The 27,274-nt window shown below is 40.1% G+C and overlaps 1 long non-coding RNA gene across 3 annotated transcripts in view; it reads left to right on the top strand.

The window, feature by feature from the left end:
• The window catches only part of LOC129206102 (uncharacterized), a 219,332-nt gene that overhangs the window by 94,620 nt on the left and 97,438 nt on the right, over window positions 1-27,274 (top strand). The window lies entirely within an intron of this gene.

The raw sequence follows: 27,274 nt of genomic DNA, 5'->3' as shown, positions 1-27,274 counted from the left end.
TTTCTCAGATCCCCATATTTAGATGCATTACTCTCATATCAAACACAACTGTGTTGTGTTCTTGTAGATTTCTCTCAGGAGGAAGAGAATGTCCTGTAAATATTTGCTGCATGGGAAATGTGTGAATGCCCGTGGAGTATTTAGTGTTAGTGGAGGGGTGTTTGCAAAACGTACAGCACTATTTGACAGGATTTTAGTAGTTTTGTCAATATGAGAATGTCTTGAATCTGAAAAAGTTGTCCACTAAATGCGAGGGGGAGGTCCTGGCTACTGAGACCTGTGCATCAGTCTTCCCCTCTGGTCCGGCCTGTGTGAAGACAACACTAGAAATCTTCTCATTCAGGATTTAGAAACTGAACTGGACAGGGCACTGAAAGGGTCTTCAACAGAACAGCCAAGATTTTGCCAGAGGATATGGGAAAGGTTACACAGACCTGGCTATCTTTTCCATCTTTAATTCTGAGTTTTGCACATACAAAGATTTTCATGTCGTATTAATGCATGGAAATGAGGGCTATATTTGAAATATTGACTTTTTTTTTTTTACACCCTTTTGTCCATGTTTGTGATATTTCACCGTATAGTCAGTGCAGTCTCTGACTGACGTTTCTTCCCTTGGAACATGTGCAATGTGGCTAGCAGGTTTAAAAACAAATAGAAGAGCTTTATTAAAGCATCTTGACCAGAAGAGTGAAAAAAAAATCTTGAATTGGGCCTTCAGTTGCTGCAGAGGTCTGTTGTCCCTGGAATACCTTTGCAGTGTGTGCTAAACGGTCACTCAAAGTCAGCATGAAAAAATGATTTCCGAAGCTGTTGGACAAATAAGGAGACTCATTCTGAGCAGGGACTAAATTGGTTTGGAACATATGCTTGTGCTGAGCAGCCAAAGTACATAATCAGGTTTAGCAAAACAAAGCCTGATACCAAACTTGCCAGGAAAAATTGTTTTGTCATTTTGAAATCTGCTCGGTTTTTAAGCAGACCTTCCCAGAACAGAAAACAATGTGTTTCATGCCCCACTTCATCTGCCATTGCTGTATTTTTCCTCTGAAGATTTGTAAGGAAGGGGAAGAATATATAATCCCTTTGTTAAGATACTTAAATTAAAAACTTGCTTGTGTTGAACTGCCCTTTCAGTCAGGATTAAGATTTGTTACCCAAGTATATATACCCTGTAAAACAACGACTAATCCAGACATTAATCACAGGAAATATTCTGGACCTTTTAAAAATAAACCATGACATTCTCTGAAGAATACATAATTGAGAATATCCTGGACAGGTTGAAAATTAGCCCAGTTGATCGGTTACATAATGATCAGCTGGGTAAGCCAAGGGGAAAGAAAAGAGCACATGGGGCGAACAATGCAGCAGCTTTGTGCTATTGTCTGCCTTTTCCTGTCCTCGAGTTCAGCTCGGTACAAACATTGTCATTCCAAACCAAATTATATTAACAGGAGCTGTCTGTACCCCTGATCAACCTCACTTCCCTGCTTTCCTTCCCCCCCCCCCCCCCCGACCACAGTTTGTATTTTTTCCCCCCTACTCTCTTCACCATTTCCAGCCAGTGTTTCCCAACCCCGATCTGTTGCCCTGAGCAACTTCTGCAGCAGTTGGGTTGTGACTGATCCCTTTCTTCAGGCAGTATCTGTCAATGTCCCCCCTCCCTGCCAAAGGCCAGTTACTCATGTCAAGGTCAAACTGTGGACAGTCATTCTGTGTCTGACCAAGTTAATCCAAACCAAACATACCATGTATAAGTAGCTTATCGCCCAAAATAAATAGATGATAATTAGCATAAGCCACTGCACCCACTCCTTTTCCATTCCTCTCTGAAAAATCCCTCCACCTGAGTAAATCAGGATGCTTTGTCTGACCCATTCTTATTATGTAGAAAAGAAAGAAAGCAAACTCTGGCCTGAGTGGAATTGCATTTACTACCTGGCTTTCCCAGACCAAGCTAGTCTCGGCGACAGAGAGAGATGCATGCAAATGTGCTTGTAAAGGAGATGAGATTATGCCAGGAATTCATCAAAAACTATCATTTGCAGCAGATCTACCCCCAGCTCTGGGTCTGTCATCACCAGTTGATATTGCACTTGTAGTCTAAGCAGGCATCGCTCCTTGGGCACTAAGGTCCCATCACCATTTTTTCAAAGACAGCAAGCTAAAGCAGACCTAGCTGTGCAAGGAGACAGAGGTACTTGGAGTCACAGTGTGGATGTGAGTCGGAGGTGTATTAAAATTATGTATTTTGTCTGTGAGGCTTTCACTGGGGACCTGCCCCACACCAGCTTGCTGCTTGGTGGGCTGAGCCTTTATGCTGTGGCACCGTGGGACTCCGTAGGGAAAGCAGAGTGTCCTTCCCTGGTGCCACAGAAAATGTAGGTAGCAATCTTGAGGGAGAGGGAGATAAAGGTGAGTGCTGGTGCTGTCAGGGGGGGTAAGTGAAGACGTGTCATGTAGAAGGTAGAGCGTGAACAGCCAAAGGTAAAGGTAGTGATGGGTCTGAACTGCTCTCCCTGCCCAAAGTAGGAAGTGGTGTGACTGATGGTCAGTTGTTTACTTTTGTGGAATTAATTGCTGGTGTTAAAAAAAAAACCAACCCAAACCAACCGAAAAAACCCAACATTGACTGAAAAATCCCAACTTTACTCTTAGAGAAGGAAACTGCCTGATGCTGCTTGCTGAAGCTCAGCTGGCAATGAAGTAGGCAGGTGGGATTCTGCTGTGCTGGTAGACAAGAAAAAATTGTTGAATTGCCTAAACTTTTTTTCTTCTGTTTTTTAAATACCCGATAAGAAGAAAGCAAGTTAAGAAATAATCCCAGTGTTTGTGTTCAATGTTGTAGAGATAACATACATGTAACACAAATTATTTATTAAACGACAAATAACATGAGCAAATTCTGTTCACTGCACAGGGTTTCCTCTCTTACTTAGGCTTGTGTAGCTCCTTTGACGCTCTCGGGACATGTGATTTGTTCTGAAAGAGTGTCTGTGAGAAGGGAGCCAAGCACCCACACCTTGGCTATGGTTATCATCTAAGGCGTAATTTCTATTCAGATAATTCCCTTTTTAATCTGGTTTCATGCCTCTCACTCAATTCCTACAAAACAAAACATGAATACTCTAGGCTAAGCATGGTTTATAGGTTTCATGCAAGAATTAGAGGATGCAATATTTTGGGTTAATTGCTTAATACCACAAATTTCAGTTTAATGAAACTATTTGCAAGCAGAGAAAGACAGGCATTGGTTGGATGTGCTTGTAGCCAACGGCCCAAAAATGCAGTTTTGAAAGCAGCGTTGGTATAATCTGAGAAGCCGTATTAGCTATAGCAGCCCAGGAGCGCAGCAAAGGTGACATTGAAACCTCTTGGGGGGGTTGGTTTTGCTTTGCGTAATTTCCATCAATGTCTACACATCCTTCCTCAGCTTCTGAGGCTCAACCCAGGTGTGCTCAAATGCTCCTGAAACTTGGCAAAAGCTTCTGCAAAGCTGGCGAGAGCTCTTGGGCTGAGGGAAGGAGGCAATGGGGAAGTTTCACCTGGTTTCAAGTTTCAGGACAAAACTTTTGCATGAGTAACAGTTTCCAGCTTCAAGAGCCCTGTGACAACATCACAACCAGGAATGCAAAATACTGGGCTTGTACGCAAGACAGGAGCTGTCAGGCAGAAGAATGGGATTTTAAGGCAGAATTGAAGAATAGGATAACGTACTTGTCACTGTACAGGATGTGCTTACTGGAAGTCTGTGGGAAACATCATTTTGCTAATCACCCGGATTTGGCCACCTTTTTCCTCTCATGGTAGGGGAGGAAGGGTTTTGAGACAGCAGAGTGGCAGTTGTTTCCACCACGTTTTTCAGAGAAGGGAGGCATCTGGCACGTTGCTCGCAGCCGGGTTCAGGGCTGCCTTTTCCCGGCGTGCAGCTGGCTGCAGCTGGCTGCCAGCAGCCTGAGAACTGGCTGCTCCCCCAAGGTGGTTTAGGAGACGCTCACGAGCGGTGCCGTGCTGCTGGCGGGCTATCTGCCAAATTCAGCTCTGGTGGCAGAGGGTTAACCTTGTAAAGGAATTACATTGATCGTTGGGTGAAAAGTCATACATTAATTAAGTTGATGGCCTGTTTAGCTTGTAACCTCAGCAGCCGAGTCTCAACCTCTCTGTGGTCAAATAGATTTACCTAATGTAATGAAAGGCCATACCCTTTCCATTTCCTTCTTTCAAAGCCTTCTCACCACAAACTCTTCTGGTAAGGCCACTTATCAGTGACAGCACATTTTTCATTACTAGTGGAGTATGTGTTAAAATGAAATTTTGAAATACTTTTTCAAATGTCACACAGAGCTTGCTGCATATTGACTGGTCAGTAATCAATCCATCAATCACTTATCTTTGAAGAATACTGGTTGGTTTTTGTTTGTTCGTTTTCACTGAATTTATTTGAGACAACACTCCTTATTCCAGGCTTGCTTGTAGGAAAAAAGCAGAGAACTGATTGATTTTTTTTTTTTTTTGGTCCCAAGCTGAAACATTAATCTTTTCATTGGCTCATTAAAAAAAATTAAAAAAAAATAGTTTTGTAGATCTGAAATAGTTAATTTCATTCTGCAGTTCTTCCTGAACTAAAAAAATACAGCTATATATACATATGCACACATATAAATATGTATAAATAAAATACTTCTATTCTTGTAATATAGTTATGTGTGCTAATACCATGAGACACTATGGTAGTGAGGTCTTTATGTCATATATTCAATGTATGTTAGTAACCAGTGTGAATTTACCTCATGCACATGTGTTCAAAATGATCCTGCACAACTCTCTGATTACGTAGGTGATAATACTGCTTCAAGTTAATGAGAAAATTTTTATTTTGCATTTGATTTGATACTAGCGTGTACTGGTGTCATTCCATTGACTCATTAAATTTTACAACAGAGTTATTGAGTAAAGAATCTCCGTGTTGGGGTTTTGTGTTGTTTGGGTGTTTTTGCTTGTTTGGTTTGGGGTTTTTTTGGTGGGTTTTTTTTGGTGATTGCAGCAGTGATTCAAGGATCAGCCCAGTGGCTGAGATGACTAAAATCTATGTGCTTAATGTTTTCTGTAACAAGGAGGAAGTGTCAAACAGAAAGCAGAAAGATGTAGGATTAGGAATTTGTAGATAGGATTTGTAGGTAGCATAAGAAATCTCAGAAAAAGCTTAAAAGAAGAAAAACTGTGGAAAGCATTTAAGATGAAAGATTTTCACTTGACACTTGTCTTCTATAACATGTTCTATTATATATTCCATTAATTTTATATTGCAATACATGCCTATGATACCTGAATTAGAATCTCAAGTAAATTCAATGGCAATGACAAAGAATTTATTGAATTATCGCAATCTCTAACATATCTGTAATTTCAGGGCTAAAATATCCAAATATTTTTATTTTAGCTATGGCTATTAGTGATCACTTGCTTGGAATTGATTTAGTAGAATAACACGTGTGTCCGTCTATTGAGGACATTGATGTTTTAAAAAGGACTTAACAGAATAATTGCCAGAATAGTTCAGCCCTCGGGTCTCTGTAGGCCAGTATGCTGTTTCTAGTAATTACCAATAGTGACATCTAGGAAAAACTATGACTGGTACAAAGATCTAGTAATACATCCTGGAATGGATTTTGTACTTTTATATTTAGTGATCCTGAATGAATTTTAGGTTATTTTGTAAGATGACCATACTGGCTTAATCTTAATAATTCTTCGTGACAGCTTTTCTAAGGCTAGATAGATCTCCTGTGAGTCTTAACACAAGCTGAGTTCTTCTCAGCTCTCTTAGTCCTTGCTTGGGCTTTAAGTTCTCCGAAGTCCAGAGGAGTCTTTCCTAATGTTTAGTCTTTCAGAGATTTGGAGCTTGATTAATTTTTTGTTTTTAAGATCAGTGCATTAAACTGACATCAGAACTGGCGTTCAGTGGAAGGATTTAACGCAGACAATGGAGAAGACAGACAACCACAGGATATACCAGCTGGAATTTCTCACTGTCTACACAACTGGCAGACTCCTTGCTGCATGAGAGTTGCATAGATCACTGCTACCTCATAGGGCCGGAAGGATAAAACAGACTGCGATGAGATAAAGCTCACTTACATGCTGATGTCATCTGGCCATTCACGCTTCATGAAGAGTCAAATTGGGCCTGAAGCATTTGCGTTACTATTATTCAGTGAAACTTGCAGCTTTCGGTAAAAGAGGCAAGTCACAGAAGCGGTGATCTAGCCAAACAGATTTTAATTTTCTTTTTATCATGAAGATATCCACATCAGAGTGAAACTGAGATTTATTTAAAAACTGTTTGTTGTTTGTTCTGGCCGAAGGACAAGACTTTCCTGAGTAGTCAGACCCTCTGGTTAGGGCACTATACTGAGGGAGAATCTGGCTTGGAAGTGATTCTTTTCCTAATAGAGAATGTGGAGATGACACGCTATCTTTACCATCTCAGGAGCATGCACTAAATACCGTGCTGAGGGTTTCCTAGATTTCCTCTCTTTCCTGCTGAAACACTCTGTGCTGTGGAAGTAACTATGTGCTAGGCATCTCTTTTATTCCATCTCAATTAAAGTTCTTTGTTGAAATAATTTCCAGAAAGTTTTGGCAAATTTCTGATAGAAAAACCATGTCACTGGAAACCTCTCCATTACCTCTTTCTGGAACAAACCTGGGATGGCCTAATCACGCTGCTGCATTTGGCTTTGTCTCCTTGTAGCCATTTTGGCTCTCAGATTTGTTTTACGTTGTCAGTGGGCTGGTGCTTCTAATGCTTAACACATACAATTACTGCTCTGTTAAAAAATAAAGCATGCCATGGAAGCTGAAACCAGAGACTGGAGGCTACGAATGAAAACAGCTGAGAGCAGCAGGGAAGGGGAAGCCAGCGGCAGGGCAGGCTCTGGTGCTGCGTGGTGCTGAGATGCAGAGCGCTCCTCGCTTGTCATCGTTCGCTGGGAGCTAAATAGAAGCAAAAGCAATCTCTTGTTTTGTAAGTTGCTACAAGTATCTTAAAAATCTTCACAAGTGGAGACAAAAAAGGATGGAAAATAATGCAGAATCTATTTCTGATTGCTTTCTGACTGTCCCTGCACTGTCACATGTTGAAAAGATCTGGAGCAGAGTATCCTATTGTTGCAAATTCCTTTTATTGTAGAGCAGGACTCACAGTGGGAGGATGACTTTCAACAAGGTGCCAGGCAACTGTTTTACATGTACTATCTGGATTTATACTTCAGCACAAGTAGGGGTACAACACAGCAAAAAGATGCTGAGAGGTTCAATGAAGTGTTCTTAAGCACTTGGAGCTCCTAAATGATACATTAAGCAGGAAATGAAGGTAGAGCACCCAGGTAGAAAGGGCAGCTGTGGAAATACAAGCAAGGAAATGTATTTTCTTTGAGGGGAAATGGAAATGCAGGTTCACGATTATGCCATGACTTTGGCTGTCTGGCTAAAGTGATGTCCATAAACCAAATAATTTTTTTTTTTCCCTTTTTAGATAACGCACTCAGATGATGTTCAACAAGAGGGTACGACACAGGATGCTCTCTATTTTACTTGTGGCATTCACCATTAGCTACAAAATCTGTACACTTTTATGTCTTGTTTAATCAAACGTGATGGGGCCATTCACATGGCCTACTTGATGGGGAAAACACGTGCCTACGGTGCCGATGTTTGTGAGGGCAATTCAGATACGCTGCATATAGGAGATTACTCTCTGTAGTTTGTAGACAGAGGCTGTCTCTATATTAGCAAGTAGTCATCGCAGTAGTGGTGGACAAGGAAAGAGAAAAGGTTGATACTGAGGACCTGATGCCTGTGCTATACTATATTTTTATCTGGATCCAAGGACTGAACACCTGTTAATGGTAGGAGTGCATTATGTATGTTTCTGGAGTGCATTTTTCTTGTATGCATTATACTCTATACCTTTGATATACATAACAAAGGTAATGTAGATGCAATTCGAGAGCCTAGATTGAAATGGGGTAGATCGCTCCTCTCTCACTGGAGCTTCACATTTGAAGTAGAATAATAATACATGTAATAGCAAAAGTCTAGATGCAAGATTCACTGTATTGCAAATACTGTTCTTGTAGCATTGAAATGGTGAACTCAATCCTGCAGCCATTGCAAAGAAGGATTATATCCTATTTATGAAAGTATTTAGTTCAAACCAGATTTGATTTTTTTTTTAAACTCAGCTGTACCAGGTCCTGAACACAGTGTTTTTCTGCTGGTCTCTAATGCAGTGTGAAAGTATTAAGTAACACACATGGAAATGCTGAAAGTGCCCGTGCAGTTTGTAACTCTCCAAAGCAACATTCCAGTTCCCAAGATCCAGCCTCAGTGTAACTGTGGAAGCAGCAGCCAGGGATGGATGATTTTTGTCTTACACCTTAATGCGAATAAAACGCATTTATATTCAAGGAATCGGAGTTATAGAGGGAAGGATTTGCTGCAATCTATATATGCAGCAAAGGGGTTAGCTCTGTGAAAATCCTATCGTAATTATTTAGCAATGGCCAGTACCTGAACAATGAAAGAAAAATAGAATTGTTGACAGTATAAGATAGTCTCTTACGTTAGTTTTATCATCCCGAGGCTGAGTAGTAGCAGATGTTCCCGGACATGCAAGCTGGTTTCCCACTGGATGAGAAATCAGTGATGTGGAGTCTGGGTATGTTCTTAGTTTACTTAAGACACCAGTTGTGTGACAGGGATGGTCAAAGAACATACAAGACATTCTCTCTCATCCTTGTTTTCTTTCCTAGACTGCTAGAACAGCAATGCCAATGGAATGACTTCATTTCAAGAACTAATTCTAGTTAGAGGTACTAAAGCAGAGAATAAACCACCTTGTTAACTTGTGACAGCTCCTGCAAGAAAAACAGCAACTTAAATGTAAAAATATTAGCACTTCTTGAAAGATTGAACAGTGCTTGCCAGCTCAATAAAAGATGTAAAGCAACATACAGTGGCATCCCTTGACTCTCACCATAATGATACTGAAATTGAGGATGTAAATTACAACATAGAGGATGCAAGATACAGCATGCAACACATGGGGTTACAGTGCCAAAATAGCTAATGAATTATAATTCATCCGTTTTTAATGGTACAGTCATCCTCCTTTTAATCTGTTCATCTCTTCTGAGTAATGACACAGTCCAGTTATTGTCCTAATGTAGGCAATAAGTAATTGTCAAAAACAATTTCTGTATGTGCTCTCTCTCTCTTTCCAAACATAGGAGATTATGCACCTTAATTCATGATAAGTAGATCCTAGAAAAAGCACGTCATCTATTTAATGGCTGAAGTGGTAAATACATGTCTAACTTTGCTGAGTTTATATTCCTGTAACATGTAAGAAAATGACTTTGGGAATCTAACTCTGAAACACTTTGTATAGCCCCCCCGCCCCGTAATCTCAAAGCAGAAGTTCAATTTACTGCAGTGTGAGAAATGATGTCTGTGATTTCCTTTGTTGCATCTGCTGCAAGTCTTGTAGTTATGTTTGTTTGGTGGTGTTTTCTTTTTTCTTTTTTTTTTTTTTTCTTTTTCCTGTGGCTGAGAAAAGAAAGGTTCTAGTAATATTTTCTAGCAGGACTGTCCATTAAGGGAATTTTTTTAGAGTGGGACTTCAGCTCCAATAACATCAACTGGAAAAGTCAAATTGTCTTCAGCAGAACCATAGTTTCTCTCCAGTTTTTATGCAAACCGAGATCACGTGCTTCTTCCAAAGTCCAATTGCGTTTCGTACTGGAAGCCCTATTTCTCTTTGCTCTGAGAGCAGCTTGGGGTGGCTGGATCCTTGAAAGCTACAAGCCATTGTCTGATTTAGTGTTGTGACATTTAACCTTTCTGAGTTGCGTCGTGGAATTTTTTATTAGGAGCTGTGTACCCTTGTGCTTGGTGCAGCACATGGCTTGGTTATCCTTGTGCCGGGAATGCTGCATGAAGCAGAGTTGGCTAACATGCTGCAGCCCTCTGATGGACCCAAAATAAAGACCTGGACTGTCTAGGATGTCAAGGTAGCTTATAGTATGGACTCCTAAGTGACAGCGCATATTCGCACAAACACAAAATGTACTCGGTTAAAAGTTTTTCCAATTACAGAGAAGAATAGTCCAGGAAAAAGCACTCTTGCTATTAAAATACAAATAAACAAAAAACCTCTGGCATGTGAAAAAATGTTGTGACAGAGTCATCTTTTTTGGAAAGTTGGTGATGCAGAACAGCTGTGTTTCTCAACATCAGAGAGGAGATCAATTGGTACTGTGGTGGCTTCTCATGTGTTGGAATATGGTGTCACGCTGCCGATGATGAAAAGCAAGTACTTACCTTTAATCTTAGTCCCTAGTTTCCTTATTTGTTACAACTTTTGCTCACTTATTTTCACTTTCTCTGGTGGTGTTTGGCTGTGTCTTCACTTTCCAAAGTGCTAAACCATAACCAGAAGCTCTGATCAGAGTGATAGAGTATGTCAGCTCAACTCACACTCATACTCCTATCGGGAACAGCAATTCTGAAGGTACTGAAAATTAGGCATGTAATTAGGGAGACAGGAAATGCCCATTTCTGCAGAAGACTCAACTTCTGTAATTAAGCCCAACACCGTGCCTAGATTTATATAGTGTATTTGCAGTATTTATATTATAACTGAAGAATAAAAATGGTCCATTTTCTAGTTTTCCTGCAGTTGGGTAATATTTTTTTTTCTCATGGTATGTTGTTGTATGTATTTTCATATTCCTCTTGATTTTTGTTTTACCTATTTCCCGTAGAAGCCGAGGTGTAAACTGACCTTTGTGGGAGGTAGATTGTACCACAAATAACGATTACAGTCAGAGACAGGCTATCAGCCTACATGATCCTAATATGACAGTCAGATGATTCCCTCCAGAAGGTTTGCTATATCCTGGACATGAGAAATCCCAGGTGATTGCTGTGTATTGAAGACTTTCCAGTTATTTTACAGGCAAAATTAACTTTGCGTCTATACAGTAACCTTTCTTGAAAGAGACAAAGAATCTTAATCTAACAGCATCACTGTTTGATGGGAGCATCCCCAAGGGAAGGAATAATGTCCCCGGTCATTAAGACGTGAAAGAAAAACATCTAAAAAAACCTGACATTGTGTTTCTGCAAGAAAGCAGGGCTGTTGTTCATTTGTTGTAATTAAGCAGGATTGCCTAAAAGATACTGGGCTCCACTGCTGTTTCTCCCTCCTCCTAGAAACAGCCCATTGCATCTTGAATTTTGCCTCACTGCCTGGATGAAAAAGGAAACGATATGTGTGCGAGGGGGACCAGTTTTGGGACTCCTTTTCTAATACGTAGAAGATCTTATTTAATGTTTTCTCATTCAGGTTGTTTTATGGGGAATTTACCTATTGATTTTTCTTTTTCCTACAATTTGAAACCACTTAAGCAGATTTGTGGGTATGTTGAGGGATGTTCGTAGCTGGCCTGTAGTATGGGGAAGAGAGACATTCAAGTGTCTTCTTTTTCCAAAAGTGATATTGATGGAAACTTTGGCTTTGATTTGAGCTGAATCAAACCTGGTCCTCTCACATCCTTGCCTATAGGCAAAAGTTGTCTCTTCTTATACAAATGAATCTTTTGCTAAGTCTGTATTTCACGTAAGCATTCAGAAGGTTTTGTTTTGTTCCTATGAAGCCTAGTGTCAGATGATAAAATCTCCGAAGCTGGTGCCAAATTGCAACCCCCGGTCATCTGTAATGAGGCTCATAACCATTGGTCCCCCAGCTCAGGGAAAGACCTGTGTGTTGAATTAACAGCAGCTTTCTCATATTATGTGCTTCCTACTCTAGGGTAGTGTATCCAATTATCATCTGTTACCAAAAGCCAGGAAAACAGCAGGGTAGCATGGCGAAAAGGCTGTATCCACAAAACCATATTGATCCCTGAACAAATTTGTCTAGAGTCCTCAAATACACATACACACATGTGTGCGCACACAAACATAAATTCCTGTGGCTTTGCCACTGCTGCTATTTACGTGGTTCGGTCTGTGCCCCCTCAAAGGTTCGTGCCTTTGCCCAGTGTTTTTTTCTGACACTGTCAGTGCAGGTGTTCCAGAAAATGCCTGCAATACATGAGTGGGGATTAGAAACTTGCTTCCTGCTAGTTGTCCTGGCAGCTGATGGATGGTTCTTTTATTACCAAAAGTTTAAAAAACAAAAGGATCTTGCAGTGGGGTGGCTCGGAGTCAAAGCAAGCTAGACAAAGCTGAAAATTGAGTGTATATATTGCAGCTCAATTGTTTTGAAGCTTGAGGTTTCTGCTTCATCCCTTCATAAGGAAAACCCCACCTTTATTGAAGCACTGAAGATCATTCTCTGGGATCTTTATGTTTTGGGTTTTTGTGTGGTTTATGGAAAAAAAAGTCAGTACATTTATTAAGATGTTTACTGCTAGTGAAATTTAGTAACCTGAGCAATGCTGCAGTTCTCTGAATAAAGCACAGCATTTTAATAAGGGGCACATCATGAAAGGCGTTTGTTTTCTGCCAGGCAATGGCCAGAAGTGGCCCCAATTTGAAGCGATTCGTTCTGGATATCAACCTGACTGTCCTAAGACTTTTGTTAAAATAGGTAGGATGTTTTCTGCCAGTCAATGGGAATAAAGGGAAATTAAATGAATAAGGGACAGCGTAGCAGTTGTAGGCCATGGCAATGCTTAAAGGGTTCTAATAAAAAGCAAACAAAAATGAGACTCTTCTAAGAAACTGTCCTCCTGCTCTGCTTCTCTTGCATTTTCTCTACTGGTCTCTGCAGGCAGGTTTTGATGAAATTAGGGATTTGATTCCAGTGGGACACTTGCAATGATGCCTGTGACGCAAACTGTTTACTGAGTCCTTCATCCCACAGTGAGGAGAAACAAATCACAAGGAGTAAATATGATGGCTAGCCCACACCTTGAGCCACTCTGGGTTGGTAACTGGTCTTTAGACACAATTGTAAACTACTGAAATGCTTGTATATGCTTTCTGTTGGCTCCCTTTGTATTTCTGTTTCTGGCTGAGCCAGAAAGCAGAAAGGCCAAGAGTATTGCTGTATTCTTCTCAAGTGCCTTTTAAGCACATTTGGTACGCAGGCAAGCATCCAAACAGCGACTGAACATCACATCTTTTGACCCTCTTCTGCTCTGGCTGTGGACAGATGACCTGGTCTTCAGCAGCTCTGTAGTATGGCGTCTCAGTTATTTTTCTGTTGTTCATCCACTGTCCTTTCTATTAGAACAAAAAGGAAGCAAAGAAAATTTGGATGTCTTATTCTGGTAGTGCTGTTGCCATGTAGTATGTGCAAAGCCAAGGCTTTGGTTCTAAGCTGCGTTGGTTTCAGGGTAATCCCAGCACTTGCAATGGTGTAATTTAACTTACAGACTGTTTCCTGCAGGACAGTTCTGCTTAAGAAGCTGATGTAGGTGTATCGGTGATATTCATTGTGTAAGGGAGAGTCAGCAGGCTCTTCTGGCTTTCTCAGCTTCTGTAGTGAAAATGCAGTGCTTGACCTCCATATCTCTTGATATGAAATTATTTTAAAATCTTAAGGGTACCTGAATACCTAGGTAGGAAGCAGCAGGAGGATACGTTTCTTCCCTACTTTTTGCAGTGTAGATATAGAGCAGTGTCCCCATCACAGAGTACAAAAACCATCTTAATACAATCCTAAAAGCAAGCACAAATCAGCAGAAGTAGGATTTTATGCTTTTAGGAATTTCTAGATTTTATATTTTCAAAATAACATCCTAGCCATTGACAAGTCATAAAATCAAAACCACTCCTGATTTTTCTCTTCCCATTTCCATTTAAAAAAATCCCATTTTAAATAAGGATTTGGATTCATAATAAGTCATTTTACATATGGCTACTCACACAAAGCTATGTAACAGAATCTGAAATGAATGTATAAAGTCAGGCTTTTCTATCACATCACATTTGCACATAATTTTCTGGACAGAAAAGAGAATCTGAGTTCTGAAAAGTTACGTTCCCAAATCCAGTAGCTCTGTGGAATCGTTTAATTTTATATGATGTCTTTCACAAAGAAGCTGGCATATGGGCTGATGTGGTGGTTGGATTCTGGTGCAATGCACTTGGAAAGGGAAACTGATCTGATGAGAGCTGTATCCTTCAGTTCTTCTTTCAAGTCCTTGCTTGCTTTTTTCCTCTGTATTCAAAACAAGAATTTCTGTTGACTTGATACTACTAAAATTTGAGGGCGTAAAGGGAGGAGAGTAAAGGACTACTACTATCACTGAGTAAAGGACTACTGCGTCCTGTTGTCACTGATGCACATCCTTGGTTTGATTAACACGCAGTGTCAATTCTTTGACTTTCGATGGTTTTTGCCTTGAAAGGTTGCTGTGCAATGCAGACGTGAAATGTAAATGTAATACAACACAAATATGAAATAAAGTTGAACCCTTTAGACATCACCTGTCATTCTTTCAGTAGATAGGTGAGTTTATTTGTAGCATACGCTTGTTGTAGTGAATATTCAATAAGAGGAGGGCAGAATTAGTTTGTTCATTTGCCTTAGACAACATTTTAGGATAAGAGCTGTGTGCTGTTGTGAATGTAGCGGCTGGTCCTCTGTGGTTACAGCCGGCTGCTCCTCATATCTAAACCTGTTACTACTTTAGTTGGGATCTGGAAGCCTTGTGATGGTGGGGTCGAAAGCCCAAGGTTTGAACTCTATCTGCAGAGTTTATTGTCTGTGCATGTAAACAGATTACAGTTTCTTTAGCTGGGAGCATAATAGGGTATGCATGCCTGGGGCCAGCCCTACTCTCCAGTTCTTTACTGTAGTATTTGGTTATAGATCAGCCTTGTATTTTTTTTCCTAAAGCTCTTTTGCTGGTTTAAATGGATTTTAATTTTTCTTTGATCAGTATTTTCATTATTGGCTAGTAAAAACATTGGAGTTGGTTTTTCATGCACAATTAAATACGGAGTTAACTGTGAACTAGGGTATCAGGAGTGAGCAGCCTTTCTGAGTGCTGGCTGCAGTGATTGTGTTTTGGGATCTGTGGTGACATATTTGTGACAGGAGCTGAGCCTGCATGGAGACACTTTTTTACCTTTTTGTTTGGTTGGTTTGGTTTGGTTTTTTTTTTTTTTTTTTTTTTTGATGTTTTGCGTTTTGTTTTTGTCTGCAGACTCATCAAACCAAAAGTATCTTCTTAACTCCAAAATGCCTATATGAAAGTGTTGGGAGTCTCTGGGGCTATGAGGTCTTGCTACAGGAACTAAAGGATTTTGTGAGGAGAATGCCACTGTTATTTGCCTGTTGTTGCATTGCAGCTCATATCCTGTTCGGCTGCATGCCAAACCCACAAACTCCCTCTATCCCTGGTAACTGAGAAGATTACTTGCTTATAATGCTGTGAAATAAGTGCTGTACCATTGTGAGCATATGTAAGAAAAGGCTTTAGATTTGATACTCTTTATGTAGAGTGTCTGAACCTTCCTATAATTGAATGAAGACTCTTATTCTTGATATAGGATCTATTTTTAAAATCTGGTAAAGAGTTTACTTTTTTTTGCTATGTTTAATAGGTTAATTTATGTAGAAACCTCTGAATTTTTTTGTTGTGGCATGTTGGTTTCATCCCCAATAAATTTGAAAGGCCTATTGTATAAAGATTAATGCTGGGCTGTCTCTTGTTGAAGAGTAAATGCCCAAAGAAATGACAAAAACTTGTACTTTCTGCACCATTTATCACTACAAGTAAGGAAAGCACACCCCAACATTCAGAGCATGGATGCTGGTAGCAATGAACAGTCTAGTGGATCTTTCCCACCTTTAACTTTTAGCATTATTTAGCAATCCTCCAAACTTACAGTTTAACAAGGTTTCCTGAGTCTCTGAGAAGAGAGTCTAGTGACAGCCTTGCTGTCATTAAAATGAAACACCTCCAAATGTATGAGGTCAAAATGCAGCATAGTTAATTTATTTTGTCTAGTCATAACTTTGCTGTTCTTGAAATGTCCTGGTTAGATCCAAAAAAGGAAGACCAGACAGCGATGCTGTTCTAAAGGTGGTGTTTTGTTGGTTTGTTGTTGTTTTTTTTAAATTAAGACAGAAGAACAAAGCATATCAAAAGACTACTGTGAGCTTGTTTGAGAGGGAATTCCAGCCCAGACTTGCAGTCCCATGTTCAGTGAATAAACACCTGGATCTTTGTATACTTCCAGCCTTTCCGATGATTCCTTCTGTAAAAACATGATAGAAAAGCAGATTGTGATTTTTACCCAATTGGTGCAGGAGAGAAGGACCACGAATGAATTATTCTGCCCACTGAGTTAGTGCGTTGTCAAAAAGACCTCTGTGGCTGTGAGCGTGCAGCACAATGAACTGTCCCTGTGCTTCTGGCCAGGCTGAGATGTGTAGGGGGGAGCTGCTGTCCGAGCTACAGATATAGCTGAAATGCATGATGAAGTTTCTGCTGTTCATTGCTCCCCTTTTTTCCAGTGATCGTATCTGGAACAGTAAAGAATATTATCTCTTCTTAGCAGCCTTGCCCTTCTAACGTGAAATAATCTTGAATATAGTAGTATTAAGATAGCTGTAGTTTGAATCTTTTCAAGCACTGTGTGCTGGTTTGCTTTTCTGAGAGGACTTCAGGTATGGCATACTGGAAGGTGCTAGTCCTGAGGAAAAAAAGATTAATTTTCCCCTGTTTCTAATTGGGCCCAGTTGAAGTCTTTTACAATATCAGGATGTGATCCTGATGTATTACATGTCTCATAATCTCATCTGGGAGGATGATTTTTTCCTTCATATTCCACAAAACTCTTTAGTTCCAAGAGAACGAACCCAAAGAGCTTGGTTGGTTCCTAACTTAAGGCTAACTAGTACAAACTAGCTGGTAAGATAGCCGTGAAATACACCCCAGCCTTATAGAGACTTGCATGTTGGGCTCAGGGCCCTGGTTCCTGAGGCAGGGTGTAGGACTAGATAATAGAGAGGATTAATAGGGACTATTATTTACGCTGTATTTATAGAATCACTGTGGCAAGATGAAAAGCTCTGAGTCAGTTTTGGTGGGGTGTGGATTTGCACTAATCCACTGAAAACTTTGGTTTATCGCTTGACTTTGCCTTGTTAAAGCTTCTGTGGCTCCTGTGGATTATTGCTTCGTGGTGCTCAGACAAATGTCAATTAGTATACATCAAAATTTTTCTCGTTTGTGTCCCCTGCAAATGGAAGAGGCCCAAAAGACACAATCCAATTGAAAACAGCGCATATACAAATTACAGCCAGCCAGTCAGTCAAACTTTGTGGACAACGTAATTTTGCTGATACAGATTTGTTGGAAATATTATATTTCTTTCTGAGACAGGAATGATTATAAAAGCAGATCTCAAGAGAGCAACTTACTGGAAACCTAAGCCATGCGGAATAGTAAGTACTTTTACCTAAGGAAGTTTGCCTCTTGCAAATTGCAGGCAATTTGCAAACCTTGCTGCCATGTTTATTTTGGGATCGCAGTGGATGTTCTGTTGCTGCTGTTGTGGATTTTTGTGTTTTCCAGGCCACGTCTTTTAAATAATCTTTTATGAGCCTCCAATAGTTTACAACCCCAGATATTGTGTTTGTTAACAGGAATGCATGCAATACAATGTCATGCAAATTTTACTTGCTTTATGTATCTCCTTCTACTGAAAAAATAGTAGATCGTGTGAAGATATTTGTCGAGTCAGGTGTACAGCTAGCTCAGCGTAGACAAGAATGTATATAAGCTATTGGTAATCTCACCTAGTTTTGAGAATAAGCCAATTCAGTGAAAAGACCCCATTACTAGAATTTACCTCAGTCTTCACTCAAACAAAAGTTTCTGAGTTAAAGTGAATGGACGTGAGAATCTGTCCCTTTGGAAACCTCATGTCAAGAGAAGCTGGATTCTGTGTGAGGAGGTCCTGCTGAGCATCTGCCTCTTGGCCTGGTGTCACTCTCTAGTCTTATTCTTTTTATGTCATACCACAGGTAAGCTGAGAGATGATCTTGGTATGTGTGACCTATAGAGCAACAGTACGCGTTTTGTATTGGTTTTATAAAAAGGATTACTCAGCAGGGTAGTAAGTCGGGAACAACAAAATGAAGGATGTATTTTAAAATATTTAGATAATTCATTGGCAGTAACTCAGCCAAGCTTCCTTGTACTTGGTCTGTCAGGTGAAGTGGAAGGAAAAAGACTCTTATGTTTGACTACTTTGTTTTGATTAAGTGTGCCTAATGGCAAAAATCATGCTGTGTGATACTGGCTAGACTGTAGAAGTGAGTGTGAAGAAAAACACTCGATGAAGTATCTCTAGGATTTTGGGGAGACTGCTCACATTTACTCCGTTGTGTCTGAGCAAGGCTGGCAGAGGATTTGTCTTTGGGGTCAACTCATCACTCAGTTTCAAATCCCTTGTTTTGCCTTGTCTACTCAGTGTAGGGAAATGAAGGGATTAATCAGAGGATGGAGTTTGTGGGTTGGGGGAAAGAAATGAAGGGAATGGGGCGGCCTGCGCTGGCAGGGTGCTCTCAGAGCTGCTCTCAGGTATGTGGGCAGGTCCCAGGACCTGATGGAACAAGATAGTCTTCTCAAGTAGATGTTGGGATAAACTGATTAGAAGTGGTACCTGTTGTACTAGGAGAAAGCCTTAAATATTTAAATGTTAGTCTTCTAAGTACTTTTTCCACCGACTTGCTGTTTTGCTAACATATTTTATGACAGTATCGCTTTTAGATACCAAATGAAAAGCATATGTAACAGAAAGCAGAAATGTTCTTCCACTCTGTGTAACCAAGGGTAACGTCCAATATGAAAAATGGGTTTTCCTGAAGTGGAACATGCTACTTTAATTATTACATGCAGTTTGGAATCATGACTATTTATACAATTAGAAGTTTGGGAAGGCTTCCACAAATTCTTTCTACTTATGCATTAAAGAGATATTTTAATATATTATTTTTTTTCTATCTAAATGCAAACTAGAAGATGAATACCAAAAAAATCTTGGAAGTCATCATGGCAGAAGAAATATCTTGAGCATTGATATTGCCTGAAGTTAAATAAGCATTTTTTTAGCTGAAGATTGAATACCCTCTTTCACTTTAAAATCTGTGTAGACCATTGCTGGAAAATAATCTTATTGAGAGGGGAATGGCTGCCATGGTCAAAACACTTTACAACTTCTCTGGTGTTAAGGTTGAAACTGTATTTCCATATGGGCCTTATATAATTTTAAATCAATAGCTGTTTTCTGGTGTGGTGGTTTGTTTTTTTTTTAAATTGTCTTTATTATGTACTGGTGTGCAGGCTGAATTCTGCTCCGCATTGTTTGAAGAAGTGGAGGGTAGTGGGATCTGTTATTTCATGTATTCTTGAGAGTCAATGTTCTGAAACAGTGTTGTTATCACATTGCAAAATGACATAATCTAAACAATGGGCAAAATTCTGATTTTCTTGACAGTCGTGTAAATCTAGGTGAATTCCCATGAGATAAAGCTAAATATGTGGATTTCCTCTGCATGTCTACTGTTGTTTTAAAGTGCTGAATCTGCCCCAGTGACATAATTGAAAGAGCCACTGATCACACAAGAAATCCCCTGCTATTTTATAAGGTTCTACAAAGAAAGTTTATCCTCATGAATTTCATGTATTTTTAATGCAACTTCTCTTTGGTGAGTTGATCAAGCTCTGGTGAAAATCCTTGAATGTGGAAGCAAATCAGCTGTGCCTGTGGCGGGGGATTGGCTGATAATTTAGTAAGGAAAAAATTAGCATGTTCATAGACATCTGAAAAGAAGATTTCTAGTAGCTGTAATTTTCAAAATAGACTGTTTTTGAACTTTGGTAGTAAGTTCAGAATGGAACTCTCCCTTTTGCTTTAGGCTCTTCATGCACTTTACCAGGGGTCAGGAAGTTTGCATAAAAGCAGGGGCAGTAGGTAAAATCTCTCTAAAATCATGGGTAAAACTCTCAATTAAGCAGAGTCAGGATTACAAACCATGTCGAATGCAGTAGACAGACTATTATTATCTGTGGAGAATTTGTCTATTAATAAGGTGTGACTAGTTTTCCACAGTGAAAAGAGAATTTTACTTGATTTAGTGTACTGTCATTCTCTTTTTCTTAAAAACAATCTGGTATGATAGTCTGCATTAATGTCACCAACCATTACAGTAGTGTTACTGTAATGTTCTGGTTCATTTCTTAGACTGCTGTAATATTTTATAAGGATTGTATATAAAGGGCTCCATCTTGGTAAGGCAAAACCTGGTCTGCTTATACGTAGTCCCAGGAAAACTGGGAAAAGTGAATGGAACTTCAAATGAGTGGTGCTGTACCCGTTCTGCACACATCCCTTTTGGTTTCTTTCTCCTGTGGTAATGATTGGAGGATTTCTATATCCACAGGCATAACAAATGAACAATTAGTCTTTGGTTTTTAAGATTACATCAGCTCTGAAGTATTGCTGCTTCGGAGAACCAGATCAGTGTGGTGGTTTCATAGCAATTGCAAAATGTATTCTATCCCTGATGTTCCCTTGGCAGATGTGTGTTAGACCTGTTGATCACTGAATGAAGGGAATTCTTTTATTTGGTGACCTATGACTGTTATATCTTTTGTACGGGTTCAGAGCCACCCATTTTGCTTTCTTTACAGAGAGAATTCCATCTGGTTGAGTGATAAGGACCTTCCTGCTTGATGATCTGGTCCATTTTCTGTACACAGTCAGAAAAGGAGTATCTGGGAATAAACTAAGAAATACTATGTGTCTGTGGCTCCCTGACTAAGCATTTGCTGGCAAAATCAATATGTAAGCAATTTGTACATGAAATCATGTCACTTGACGGTACTCATCCGAAGAAGTAGAAGCTAACAGATAAGAGACCAGATGACTTGGCTTTGTCCTCCTTCTGAACCAAATGTGCTTGGAAGGGAAGAGAGAGCAGTGAAGGGTCGTTGACTGAGCAAATTCTCACCCTAATGTGTCAAGTATCTGCTTTCCTGGTACACTTTATTTCCGTTCACTCTCACGTCACTAATGATACTCAGTGTTTTGAACCAAGCGCTGTGCACATCATCTTTCACAAAACCCTTTCCTAATGCTAAAACAGAGGAATCTCCTCTTAACTCCTGTACCTGTACTATGACGCTGGTTTGTGCACTGACTTTCAGGTATCACCTGGTGTTGCCAAAGCAAATCTAAGTCATGTCTGAAGCACAATCCAAGGGACCCCTCTGCTCTCTGGTCACAGTGCTATGGGCCGACGTTTAGGTTACAGACCCCAGCTTTAGAAACTCCAGTGTATAGCTATGAATACAAATTCTGGAAGTCTGGCTTGCCTACTGTAAAGCAGTACACAATTTATAGTGATGCCTGTGGTTCAATAGAATATGGTACCGTATTATTTTTTGTATGCTTGGATAGAGCAACCCGTCTGTGTTTTCCAGCACTGTGTCTTACAGTATCCTTTACAATGAGTCCCCATTAAAACTAAAACATGTTAAACCTGTTTGGTGTGGTGGTCAGGGATTATCCAAGGTGGTGTGGGGCGGTGGCGAACAGGCATCTTCACCTGAGGAATGGCAGATTAATAAATAACAGATTCGGTTCATTTGTCTGAAAGATTGTTTGCTTAGAGGAAAGAGGCAAGGATGACTGGTAATAATCATTTATGTAAACTTAGTGCAAAAAGAGCTTCAGCCATATTTGGATGAAAAGCAAAACAGAGGTAAGTTAGAAAGTGGTATTAATCATCCAGAAGAGAGTCTCCTTCCACCCATGCTAAGCACAAACCCAGTATAGTGCTAGAAGGCAGAGTTATTTGAGGTGACATTTAACTCAGTGATCAGTACAAAAATAAGGATAATTATACCTTTGTAGGTCCAGACTTCCATAAATGTGAACAGATTAAATCTGTAGATATTGGTTATAAGCCTCTAAATAGGAGGATTGTAGTGTTTTGCATATCGAATACAATGCTGGTTTTCAGTGGGTGGTAATACCACTTTTCTTCATTTAAAATGCATCTTGTGCAGCTATATGTAAGTAGACAGATGTTTGTTAGAACAAAGCAGCTACGGCTCTCTAATTCAGGATCTGCATTCTGAAGTAGATAAAACATTATTTTTCTTATATCTTTCTGCTTAAATCAGTCCTTTAAACTGCCTTTACTTGAAAATGGCCATGAAATTGTTTTGCCTCCTACTCCCATGAAAATCTAGGACAAATTATAACCTCTCCAGCCCTCCTCCCTTTCACAAAAATGGAAAAAGTTTTCAATATATTTTGATTTTACCAAAGACCGTTATCTCTTGTTACCAGTCTTTGGCTGATAAGTTTAGACTTGCTGAGCTTTTCAACTGCTTGCAAGAAGCTGTGAGTGTGCTGTCTTTAATCTTTATAATTAACGTACTTCTAATTTCCTAATTCCTCTTCTCTCTTTGCGGCATCTCAGGTATGACAGTACCACACATATATTGAGGTCTGATTTCAAGTTCTCTAACCAGTCCTTTCAATGCTGCTTTTGGAAACAAAAGACCCCTTTCGGAATCTGGGAGAAGCACTTGCTCCAAGTCTCTCACCATCAGGTGCATTGTGTCCAGATATTGCTGGATCTGTTCTTTCACTTCATTTTATACTAGCAGTAATAACAATTTGCAGTGGCTATTATTACACATAAAGCAGGTTCTTGCCATTTTCAGTGTAAAAGATGGGCATACCGTATATGCAGGCGGCTTCATGGCAGTATGCAATATAATGAAGTTTATGAAACGCCGTGTAGGATACTGACGTTATTGGAAGAAGCCCCTTGTGCTAGGAGCTCTCTCACTGTTGACGTAATTCATGAATAGTCAAAAGCTTGCGTTAGTCTGAGCTGTAAACTACAGATTGAAAACCCTATGTATAGTGAAGGTAGCTCTCCAAGACAATCGTTCTGATCCTTCCTTGCCTTCGATCTTAGTAATTTATGCACATTGCAAATGGAGTTTCCCACACACGTTGCAGATCTTGTATCCGAGGACCAACTCGGAGAAATCAAGGCTGTGAAGTCCTTGGAAACGCAAGACTGCAAAGAGGATAAATATGTTAGCTGGCATTGAACCTTTTTGCTTAGTGATGTGAAAATAGGTGTGTAAGAGGCCATGATCTTTTGTTTGAAAATGAGGATGTGGGAGGGGGACACGGTCTTTCGCATGGTCTGGTCTCTCACCTGCGTTCTGGAGAACAGGTAACAAGAGAATCCATGTGAGATTCCTTCCCACCTTGGGCATCGAGATACATCAAGCAGCAATCTAGTGCTTAGTTGCCTACTTCTTTGCTCCCTACCAATTTTATAAAAAAAAAAAAAAAATGGGGGAGCTACTCAATTTCCTGTTCTCAGACCTTACGGAAATCCATCTTTCTTTTTTCCTCCCCCCGTCATTTGTGTGTGTAGGTGTATGCGCATGCACATCTGTATTTTTGTGTGCTGGACGTTACCCGCGACACTCAGTCGTAAAGAATGCATGACAGCCATGACCGTAGAGCTGTGATATGGCTATGTTGTGTGAAATGGGGCTGGGAAGGGAGGGCAGGAGACTAATGGTACACATTGAATGTACAGTCATTCCCTCCTTTCCTTGTCTGAAAGGTTTCCAAATCTCGTATATTCACAGGCAGACCCCAGCCAAAGCCCGCAGCTGTCATGCATTTTCAACAGATTCCACAGGGCCTAGATGAGGTTTGAAGACATTCCTTTGCTCTTACACATTAGCTAAAAGGAATTACCGTAACATCTGATATTGTGGAAGTGGGAAATTTGCCATCCTGACCTTGCCCAAAGCATTCCGGAACTGGGGGTCTGAGGATTTATTATCTCAGATGGCCTCCAAAGGTCGTCGAGGGCCCGTCTAGCGGTGCTCCAGCACGGCTCAGACAACCAATGTGCTATTCATTTGGAGGGACTGTGCTGCGTTGGGGTTTTTTTTTTTATTTTTATTTTATTTTTTTTGTACGGCTGAAATAATGGGCAGACACATGTTACTGCTGCTCTCTGGATCTTTGTCATAGGAAAAGCATGTTCCATTGGAGCAATTCCCAGCTGTCAGTAATGTGCTGAAACACCGCAGCCAATCATCAGAGAACAGGCCAAATAAACAGGATGTTCACAATGTGTATGATTGCATGAGTGTGTAACAAACTTTCTGCACATTTCACAGTCTCATAATGAGATTGACATGCATTGCTTAATCTGCATCTGTCTGTTTGGGGAAGAAACACATAAACACCATGGAGACTATGTGCAAGAAAGCTCAGTTTCTTGGCTGCGTGGCTGTTGATATGATAGGACAAAATCTGGTACTGAGTTGGAAACGAGCAGTACTTTAGAGCTATTCATTTAGCTGCTGGGAAGTGTCCTATAGTCAGCCAAGCACAGTTTGGTGAGTGTTCGTGTAATCAAAGTGGTTATTATAGCAACAGATGACAAAAGTGCCTGAGGATGATGCACAGAGCTATTTTTTAAGGGAATATCTGAGGCGCCATTTGTTTTCTCTTTGTTTTGATTTCAGAATTTATTTTGATTGCTTTATGTATTTTAAAAAAATCTGTGCAGAGAGAAAACCAACAAAGGAAAGAATGTTTACAGAAATCTAGAATTACTTAATGGAACAGCAAAAGCCATTGTGTCTTTAATTTGAAATCAGGACAGTATAATTAGAATAGCAAATATAAAAAGGAAGTCAGTGTCCTCACCCTCCAAAGCATGCATTTTTCCAGCAGTTAATGTTCTCATCTCCAAAAGCGTGCATTTTTTGAGCAGAGTGAATGCTAATGCACGTTAACTATCTAGCTGCACAATCGTCGAGGTGCACTACATAGATAATTTATCCTACAGTTGGACGATGCCAACTTCTTCCTTAATCCCTCTTCTCCTGCTGCTAGGCCTTTTCATGGTTCATTGCTTATAATGTCCTAAAACCTATATGCATTTTGTTCTCGTGAGATTTTTGTGGGTAACATCTGATGCCTATTACCTGAAAAACAGATCTTAAAAAAAAAAAAAAAAGGGCAAAGCAAAAATAAAATGTAAATCTGATAATCTGCATTATAGTGGTGGCCTCAGATTAGTCAGAGACCCTTCTAGAATCTGTGAAACTGTGTCTGAAAAAGCTACCATCTGCCCTGTCACAGTGCTCAGAACTGTTGTTAGCTTTTCATTCTCATGGGAGAACGTGTAAGGTACGGTGGTTATGAACGCATCCACAACAACTTCACAGAGGCTGCTTTCTGATATAAGCTCCAGAAGAAAGCTAATGCCTAAATGTCTTTGCAATGAGCTGCTGCAGAAGACATTTCAAATGCTACCAGTGTTACATGATGATAGTGATGAATTTATTTACTGTAACTGAATAGACTGCAACATAAGAATAAAAATATTCAGAGTATGTCCTGGCTGGCTATATCTAGTCAAGCTTTGGAAAACTGGCCACCTTGCATTGTATGAGACTGAGAAAAGTGATTGAGAAATTAAAATGGCACTTTACAAGATATGGCATTCTAGGCATGGTATTCCCTACCGTTATCTTTCAATTTACCTTGGCATTTAGGACATGCAGAACCTTACCCGCATTTCTCTCAGAAAATCTGCATAAAAATGGGCAGGTGATAGTGCAAAACACTAACAGACTATTTTCAGACTATCTATTTAGTATTTCTGGTGTGCAGGAATACTGCTTCCCAAGGGTGCCCGTGAGGAAGAACCCCTTTACTAACAAGAAACGTCATAAGATGTCAAAAAAAATTGAGTGGGGAAGGAGGGAGGAGTGAGCTATTGGCAGTTCTAGGCCAAGGCTCTGGGAAGATGTAGGAAAAGGTGACTTCTGCACAGGTTCTTAGGGTATGATTATTCTGGAAATGTAAGTGCTGCGGTAAAAGTTCAGGCAAAATGAGTCAATAAACAATATGAGAAAGAACAGGAAAAAAAAAAATCCATGATGTATCTATCAAGATGCCAAAATGTCAAGTAAGCATAAAGTCAGAAATAATTCCCAGTTTGTGGGGTTGGAAGAGAGTCTAGGAAGAGGTGGGTTGCCAGCTCTGAATATGTTTGAAATAGATCTGACATAACTTATTTAAGAAGCTGTTTTGTCTCGGTGGCTGTCATTTCCCAGCACAATCTCTAGCCTTGTGGCTTCTACAGGAATGGAATTTAGGGGAATTCTTTGTTGTTGCTGACTTGTTTGTAAAATGTGGGAAATGAGGGGAGATGGTAATATTTCAGGACAGGTCTTGTCTGATGGGGCAGCTCGGAAATGGAAACGGCACAAACTGCATAGCAGTTAGCGTGAATCCCTAGCTGCTGGGCCTTAAACATGCCCCAAAGTGTTCTTTAACTGCCCTGTTGGTTTTACTTGTTAATTTTATAACCTACTCACATCTTTCATGTTTCGTGTTTGGGAGCTAGGCTAGCACTCTAAGAATATTAAGAATTTCTCTTCCCATTTGTACACTGCTCCGTTATGTCCAATTCTGTTTGATTTTTCTCTGTGAATTATGTTAAAGCTCCTGTTGAGTGAACATAGTCAATGCTGTATTATCTCTTGGGATATGGGCTCAGCAGGGTAGAGGCAAGACCACGGCAGCAGGTGCTGAATGTAACCTTTCAGCAAGGGGAAGAGAGCACCTTGTTGTAACAGTTCTGTACTCTGGGAAATCAACCATAGAAGCTACAGCCTGCTCCATGCTCTGCGCACACATGGGCACGTCCATGATCTTGCTTCCTCCTTTGCTGGCAGCTTCTCCCCCCTACAGTGTTCTCGCCACAAAAGATTGAGCAAGTTTCTTTCCCAGCCTTTAAACACCTACTGTCTAATTCCCCACCAACTGAGAGAAGGCTGTTGCTGGTATTAGGATCCGTTCAGGTACCTTGAGAAGGGTAGTATTTAGAAACTGTGGCTGGAACATACTCCTAAGCTGTATAATGGAAACTAATGTAGCGTGCAGGGTTTTATTTTCCTAACTTGATTAAATTGTGAGATGCTAAATGAGTGGGCGTTGATACAGGCATAAATAAATCAGAGTAAGTCTACCGCAGTGCTCTAGGTTTATATGCAGATTATAAAATTAAACCATTACAATGCTTGCCACTCTGATTTATTTAATTTGACCTGAGACATTTATTAGCCAGGACATTCTAGATCTCTTATGAAGCCGC

Source organism: Grus americana, chromosome 4 (genome assembly GCF_028858705.1).
Source record: "Grus americana isolate bGruAme1 chromosome 4, bGruAme1.mat, whole genome shotgun sequence".
In the NCBI taxonomy this organism is placed as follows: Eukaryota; Metazoa; Chordata; class Aves; order Gruiformes; family Gruidae; genus Grus; species Grus americana.
The sequence above is the reverse complement of the archived record's forward strand: the minus strand, read 5'-3'. Positions and strand labels throughout refer to the sequence as shown.